Below are 8,282 nucleotides of genomic sequence, written 5' to 3'. Positions count from 1 at the left end.
CATTGCAACGACGGGCACAACGTCGTAATGCTGCGATACACAAAGAACCAACCGGTTCTGGTCCGGTTTGGTTCGTGGCTCACTTGGTTCGACTCTAATTTAGTCATTTCTACCACAGGGACAATCTAGACTTATATAGTAAGTCAGTCTACAGAACCTAAAACATGGGCTCTGATACCAACTATAATGACCTGACCCCCTAGGACTTAGGTAATGCCGTCGCTAAAATAAATGCATGCACAGAATTTAAAACGACGCTCAGTTATTTGAAATAAATGCTAATTAAACAAGAGAAGTTCAAAAGACATTTATTAAATGCAATTGTTAAAACAAATAATAGGGTACCCAAAATTCTTAAAGACTAACAATAGTATATAAAAGAAATAATCCTTAGTAATAAATTTTTAAACAGTAAAACTAAATATTAAGAGGAAAATAAGGACTCAAATTTCAAAGTGCGGAAGTGAAAAATCTAGTCCCAGTGACACGATCATGAATTCCGCTGCGCCATTGCCGGTGCATCTTTACCTTTTCCTGAAACATCAACATAAGAAAGGATGAGTATGAAATACTTAGTAAGTAACCCCACCACTGGGGTCAGGCTAGACATCTATGTTCTCTAGATACTCACCTATGACACATAAACACATGAAACAGACAAGAGATTGAGTCCTATCCTATTATAGTTAGGTATGCCCACAAAACTGGTGAATCCCGAAGGAAACACAAACTGGTGAATCCCAGAGGAAACACAAAACTGGTGAATCCCGAAGGAAATACGAAACTGGTGAATCCCAAAGGAAACACAAAATTGGTGAATCTTGAAGGAAACACAAAGCTGGTGAATTCCGAAGGAAACACAAACTGGTGAGCATCTAATTAATCAATGAAGATATTCACACAGTCTCAACCTTAAAAGAATCAACACTGTACAATTCTAAAACATACATGAAATCCTTGGTACTATGGCTCCATCACATACACATAATCCTCAACAATATATTATACAACATTCATATAAACCTTACATCATAATTCTAAAACATACAAGTATGCCTCAACACCAGCAGATCAGACGTCGACATATGAAATCACATACCATCACATACTAACGATCAAATGCTTAAGTGTGTATTTAAACAATTCAGAACTCGTGCCAAAATATACTTTGATTCAGGTCATACTATCAATTGACATGCTAACAATTTACCATAACATACACTCACCATGCTAGCATACAACTAAAGCCTGGCTCGTGGGCAGTTCCAGTGGTAAGATTACTTACCTCGAAGTCAAAATTATGTCTAAGCGACAAGCAAATTAATCTTCCTCCTAGTTTAGATGGATCTTGAATTAGGCCTAAAAGAGCTTACCCAAAAGAGCTTAGTTCCAATAACCAAATTAACCAAACTAATTCCCAATAATCTTACCCAAAAGCTTGTCAAAACCATAACCAAAATCCTCTTGACAGCACACTTTTAACTTCAAAGCTTCTCAAAAACTTGATTTTTAAACCCAAACAAATATGTGTCAATAGGTTGAAGCAGAACACCATTAGCCAGCAAATCCAATTAAAATGACACAATCTTACCCCAAATCCACAAGTTCCGATGACCTTTATTGCTGACAGCACAAATGACGAGGAACAACAAATCTGAAACACTCTTGCGTGACTGTCTGGTTATAAATCTTCAGATCTGGGCGTGAATGATTGTAGGATCTCGAGGTTCTGGGCGACGACCTGCAATCCACGGAGACCGGCGCGGATTAGTGAGCGACACTGTCGACGATCAGAGGCGGCGACTGCTACGATACCGTCGATGATCAGAGGCAACGACTACTTCGTGGCCCAGACGACTGAAGGGAGTCGAGTCAACGTCGCTGAACAGGTGCTTGCGGTCGAAAGAGTGGGTTTGGACGGAGGCGGCATTCGTGGGAAGAAAGGAGAGGGAAAAATTTGGGCATGCGGTGCGAGGAAGAAGAAATAAAGGGTTGGTGGGGGGTTTTAAAATATAATAATAATAAGTGTATTGATGGGGGGTTTTAAAATATAATAATAATAAATGTATTGATGGGGGGTTTTAAAATATAAATATAATAAATGTATTGATGGGAGTTTTAAAATATAATAATAATAAATGTAGGATTGATGGGGGTTTTAAAATGTAATAACTAAAAAAAAGTGTAATTATAATAAATTCTTTCCGTTTCGAAAGGAAAAATTAATTCCTACCAACTTTCACATTGAAATTTAAAATTTAATCATTTTCCGCCTAACTTAAATTCCAAAAATGCCTTCTGACCAAGCAATTATTGAATTACCAAATAATAATGTTATTGAAATTACATTACTATATAAAAAAATGTGCGGGGTGTTAAATTCTTCCCTCCTCAAAGAACTTTCGTCCTCGAAAGTTAAAACACTCCGTGTGTTACATTCTTCCCTCCTCAAGGAACTTTCGCCCTCGAAAGTTCATTCTTGAAAAAGCTCTGGGTACTGAGCTTTCATCTCATCCTCTCGCTCCCAAGTGGCCTCCCTGAACTGATGGTTCTGCCACAAGACTTTCACAAAAGTAATTTTCCGGCGGCGCAATGTCTTTACTTCTCTGGCAAGGATCTCTATAGGCTCCTCCTCGTAGCTTAAGTTATCATTCAATTGCAAAGGCTCAAAGTCAACTACATGGGATGGATCTGTCACATACCTTCCTCAAAATAGAAATGTGGAAGACATTATGAACTGAAGACAGTGCTGGGGGCAATGGCAATCGGTAAGCTACGGGGCCAACTCGCTCCAAGACCTCGAAAGGTCCAATGAATCTCAGACTCAACTTCCTTTTCCTTCCAAACCTAAAACACTGTTTATAGGTGTCACCTTTAAGAACACTTTATCACTTAGTCTTAAATTTTAGGTCCTTACGTCTCACATCGACGTAGCTTTTCTGTTTACTCTGAGCTGTTTGCATATGAGCCTTGATCTTCTGTATTGTCCCATTCATGGTTTGCACTAGCTCAAGTCCTAGGAATTTCCTTTATCCTACCTTATCCCAACACACAGGAGACCTGCAGTTCTTCCCATAGAGGGCTTCAAACGGCAACATGCCAATGGTAGCCGGATAAATGTTATTATGCTAATTCCATTAAATGCAGGTGAGAGACTTATCTCCCTGAAAACTCTAACGCACAAGTGCACAACATATTCTCTAATGTCTGGTTCAAACGTTCTTTCTGACCATCAGTCTGTGGGTGAAAAGTTGTATTAAAATCTAATCGAATACCCAATGTTAAAGGAGACTCTTCCAAAAACTAGATGTAAAACGAGAGTCACTGTTTGACATAGTTGAAACTAGTATAAAAAAAAGGTGTGACAACCCCTTCCATATATAACTGTGAAACTTAAGATGCTGAAAACCAACAATACAAACATACTCAAGCTGAGAACTATGAAAACTATCGTGAGCTTAAGAAAGACTTATCCACTAAAAACATATCTGAACTTACCATTTTGTCATAGGGAAAACTTCATATGTGTAGTGAAGAAACTGGTCATGCTATATAATGTGTCATCTAAAGATACGTATCAGAACAAATTTGCTCAACTGAATACTGTTTCTGCTCTAGAAGCGCAGACTATGATGTCTCTATTAGGGTCTACATGTCTAAGAATAACTCTGTCTGATTAGATCTCACATTCATGAGAAACTCATCATGAGGCTTTATACTATCATGGGCTATAAAACTTGCTTGAGCCAATCCTCATATTATCCTTTAGCCTTAAAACAATCACATATCGTTACTCAGACCCTACTACGGTTGAATCTAAAATTCCCTATGAAAATGAGGTTTTGAAGTCCCTAGATGCTAAAGCATCGGTCAATTGATAACACATTTTCATAACCTCGTAATAACCGTAATTGATCCTTGAAATCAATTTTTTTTAACGATAAAACCTTTTTTATTCATATGTCCTAGCTTAGATTACTCGTACTCCCTAAATCTAGTTAACTCATTGCCCATGCAAGAGAATACATACTATCTTGTAATGCTCTAAACCCACTTTTAGTAACTTCTTACTATCAACTCAACTTTATTGCCAAGTCTATCCTTTATACCAATGGTTATATTGGAAGATCCAACTTACTTACTTTTGTGCATATACCATTATTGTCTACCTCGAGTTGGATTATTTTCTTTTCTCAATCAACTTGATGGTCTTTCTAGTTCATGTTTCCAACTAGCACACAAACTCAAAATCCCTTAAATCTTACTAATGCCCTCAATGATTTACCTCCTAACTAATGAAGCCTCAACATACCATGTCAATAGTTCTCGATCATCTACTGCTACTAGTAACTCCATTTTAGCTTATCCTTTCTCGACCTTCTACTTCGGCAATAGATTCTTGTGTTAAAATAAAGTTCCATACCAAATCATCTATATAAGCTATCTTTCCATCTAACACATATTGTCCTAAAGTTCCACATGATAATGAGGTATTATTCTTTTACACCAAAACAAATACCTTGTAACCCCTCTTATCAAGCCTTCAAACCATACTTAACTAGGAGTTTCGAACACATTAAATTTCTTTCTCTTTCCAAAAGAGTAAACTTTCTTGGATACTTTTCTCTCATTCACACTTATCTCTGATAAAACTACTAAATTCAAGACACCTCTTTTTTTTTTCTCCACTTTCCATGTGGAACATAATCTCTTTACTAAATTATATTTTACTTAACTCCTCCATAAATATTATCTCTCTCACTAAGAATTTCCATCTTGTAGAATTTCTCTTTGCCAATTTGCATACGTTTAAACTCCAAAAGACTTTTGTTTCTTCAAATATGTCTAACTTGGATCTCCTTAACACAATAAGGCTCTGGATTTAGTCTAGGTATACTAAAATAACCCTTCAACCTAAACAAATAACACCTTGCTTTAACCCCTTTAAGTCCAAGGTCATGTCCAACTATTTTATCTTCCTTTAATGACATCTACCTAGCTAGATATTCCAAAAGAATTCTTTATATCATTACACATACTTTACCTAGTTCATCAAGTTATAGTATTACCCAAATGATTATGACTTATGAATCCTTTCTAAAATTCTTCTCAAAATGTTGGGTTCTTAATACCTCAAAACCTTCAATAAATTTATAGACTCTTTTTCTTTTCCTAATTATTCATAAAACAACTTTTAACCTTATACTTGAGTACTGGCCTGTGTATTTATACTACTACCGATTGCACTATCCAACACATAACACTAGTCCTTGATCAATTCTTGTCTCGACAATTTTATTCATTGGCTTAAACATTTAAATACCTTCATTCCTAAATTGTCATAACTATACATAGTTTCATCAATCTTTAGCATCTCTGAACTGAGGCATATATTTGTTCGTTCCTAACATAATTTCCATGAGATAAACTAGTACCAAGTGACCTCATAATTTACTCTATTTTACTTTTCCCCTTTTGTAGTGTTGTACCTGATAATCCTCTTATAATAACTTCTAACGAGTCACTGACCTAGCATTAGAACATAACTGGTGCATTTAAGCTAAACAAATATTTTAATGCACAACTAACATAAAACTTGTAATTGATAAGATGTACTTGGCGATGACGAGGAATCCGTTCATGGGCCACAGGGACAATCTAGACTTACATACTAAGTCAGTCTACAGAACCCAAAACATGGGCTCTGATACCAACTGTAACGACCCGACCCCCTAGGACTTAAGTAAGGCCGTTACTAAAATAAATGCATGCACAGAATTTAAAACGACGCTCAGTTATTTAAAATAAATGCTAATTAAACAAGAGAAGTTCAAAAGACATTTATTAAATGCAATTGTTAAAACAAATAATAGGGCACCCAAAATTCTTAAAGACTAACAAAAGTATATAAAAGAAATAATCCTTAGTAATAAATTTTTAAACAGTAAAACTAAATATTAAGAGGAAAATAAGGACTCAAGTTTCAAGGTGCGAAAGCGAAAAATCTAGTCCTAGTGACACGATCACGAATTCTGCTACGCTATCGCCGGTACATCTTTACCTTTTCCTGAAACATCAACATAAGAAAGGATGAGTATGAAATACTCAGTAAGTAACCCCACCACTGGGGTCAGGCTAGGCATCTATGTCCTCTAGATACTCACCTATGACACATAAACACATGAAACAGACAAGAGATCGAGTCCTATCCTATTATAGTTAGGTATGCCCACAAAACTGGTGAATCCCGAAGGAAACACAAACTGGTGAATCCCAGAGGAAACACAAAACTGGTGAGTGAATCCTGAAGGAAACACAAAACTGGTGAATCCTGAAGGAAACACAAAACTGGTAAATCTCGAAGGAAACACAAAACTGGTGAATCCCGAAGGAAACACAAACTTGTGAGCATCTAACAAATCAATGAGGATATTCACACAGTCTCAATGTTCAAAGAATCAACACCGTACAATTCTAAAATATACATGAAATCCTTGGTACTATGGCTCCATCACATACACATAATCCTCAACATATTATACAACATTCATGTAAACCTTACATCATAATTCTACAACATACAAGTATGCCTCAACACCAGCAGATCAGACGTCGACATATGAAAACACATACCATCACATACTAACGATCAAGTGCTTAGGTGTGTATTTAAACAATTCAGAACTCGTGCCAGAACATACTATCAATTGACATGCTAACAATTTACTATAACATACACTCACCATGCTAGCATACAACTAAAGCTGGCTTGTGGGCAGTTCCAGTGGTAAGATTACTTATCTCGAAGTCAAAATTATGTCTAAGCGACAAGCAAATTAATCTTCCTCCTAGTTTAGATGGATCTTGAATTAGGCCTAAACATAATCCAAATTTACAATTAATAAGAAAGAACTTAGTTCCAATAACCAAATTAATCAAACTAATTCCCAATAATCTTACCAAAAAGCTTGTCGAAACCACAACTAAAATCCTCTTTACAACACACTTTTAACTTCAAAGCTTCTCAAAAACTTGATTTTTAAACCCAAATAAATATGTGTCAATAGGTTGAAGCAGAACACCATTAGCCAACAAATCCAATTAAAATGGCACAATCTTACCCCAAATCCACAAGTTCCGACGATCTTTATTGCTGACAGCACAAACGACGAGAAACAACGGATCCGAAACACCCTTGCGTGACTATCTGGTTATAAATATTCAGATCTGGGTGCGAGTGATTGTGGGATCTCGAGGTTCTGGGCGACGACCTGCAATCCATGGAGACCAGCGCAGATTAGCGAGCGACACCGTCGACGATCAGAGGCGGCGACTGCTGCGATACCATGGACGATCAGAGACGACGACTACTTCGTGACCTAGACGATTGAAGGGAGTCGAGTCGACGCCACTGAACAGGTGCTTGCAGTCCAAAGAAAAGGCGCGACGTTCGTGGGTTTGGACGGAGGCGACGTTCGTTGGAAGAGATGAGAGGGAAAAATTTAGGCATGCGGTGCGAGGAAGAAGAAAGAAAGGGTTGGTGGGGGGTTTTAAAATATAATAATAATAAATGTATTGATGGAGGGTTTTAAAATATAATAATAATAAATGTATTGATGGGGGGTTTTAAAATATAAATATAATAAATGTATTGATGGGGTTTTAAAATATAATAATAATAAATATAGGATTGATGGGGGTTTTAAAATGTAATATAAATTCTTTCCGTTTCGAAAGGAAAAATTAATTCCTGCCAATTGAAATTTAAAATTTAATCATTTTCCGCCAAACTTAAATTCCAAAAATGCCCTCTAACTAAGCAATTATTGAATTACCAAATAATAACGTTACTGAAATTACATTACTATATAAAAAAATGTGCGGGGTGTTACACTTTTCCCCATCTTTTCTCTCCACCAACATTAGTGGTGGTTGTTAATTTTTATGGCAAGGAGAATAAAAAGAAAAAAAAAATGTTTTTCTTTTTCTTCTACATTGAAGTTGGTTGAACGATTGAGAATTTTTACAGAAGTGTTTTGTGAGTTTTGTCCTAATTTTTAAGAGTTCTCAATCGTCATCCTCGACATTAAGCTTTCCCTCATAAACAAAATAGTCAGAGCCTACCACTTCTGGGTTCTCGCCCTGAGAATACCAAGGTATTTTTGTGGTAGTATCCGATTTTGGTTCGAGGTTTATCTTGAAGAAGGTCTTCAAGAAGTTTGTGATTTGTTCAAGGGAAATTGTGAAGAAAGGATCTTCAAAGGTAAAGTTTTCTTGAAACC

The 8,282-nt window shown here is 36.4% G+C and overlaps 1 long non-coding RNA gene across 1 annotated transcript; it reads right to left on the bottom strand.

Moving 5' to 3' along the window:
• Positions 1-282: 282 nt before the first annotated feature.
• On the bottom strand, positions 283-7,540 carry LOC120090272. The gene is made up of 2 exons (XR_005485494.1): positions 7,122-7,540; positions 283-534 (listed from the first exon to the last, which is right to left on the bottom strand). It is a non-coding gene; the product is annotated as an uncharacterized LOC120090272 (long non-coding RNA).
• Positions 7,541-8,282: the final 742 nt, after the last annotated feature.

The sequence above is a fragment of the Benincasa hispida genome, chromosome 11, assembly GCF_009727055.1.
Source record: "Benincasa hispida cultivar B227 chromosome 11, ASM972705v1, whole genome shotgun sequence".
Classification (NCBI taxonomy): Eukaryota; Viridiplantae; Streptophyta; class Magnoliopsida; order Cucurbitales; family Cucurbitaceae; genus Benincasa; species Benincasa hispida.
Note: the sequence above shows the minus strand (reverse complement) of the source record. Positions and strands in the feature narration are given on the sequence as shown.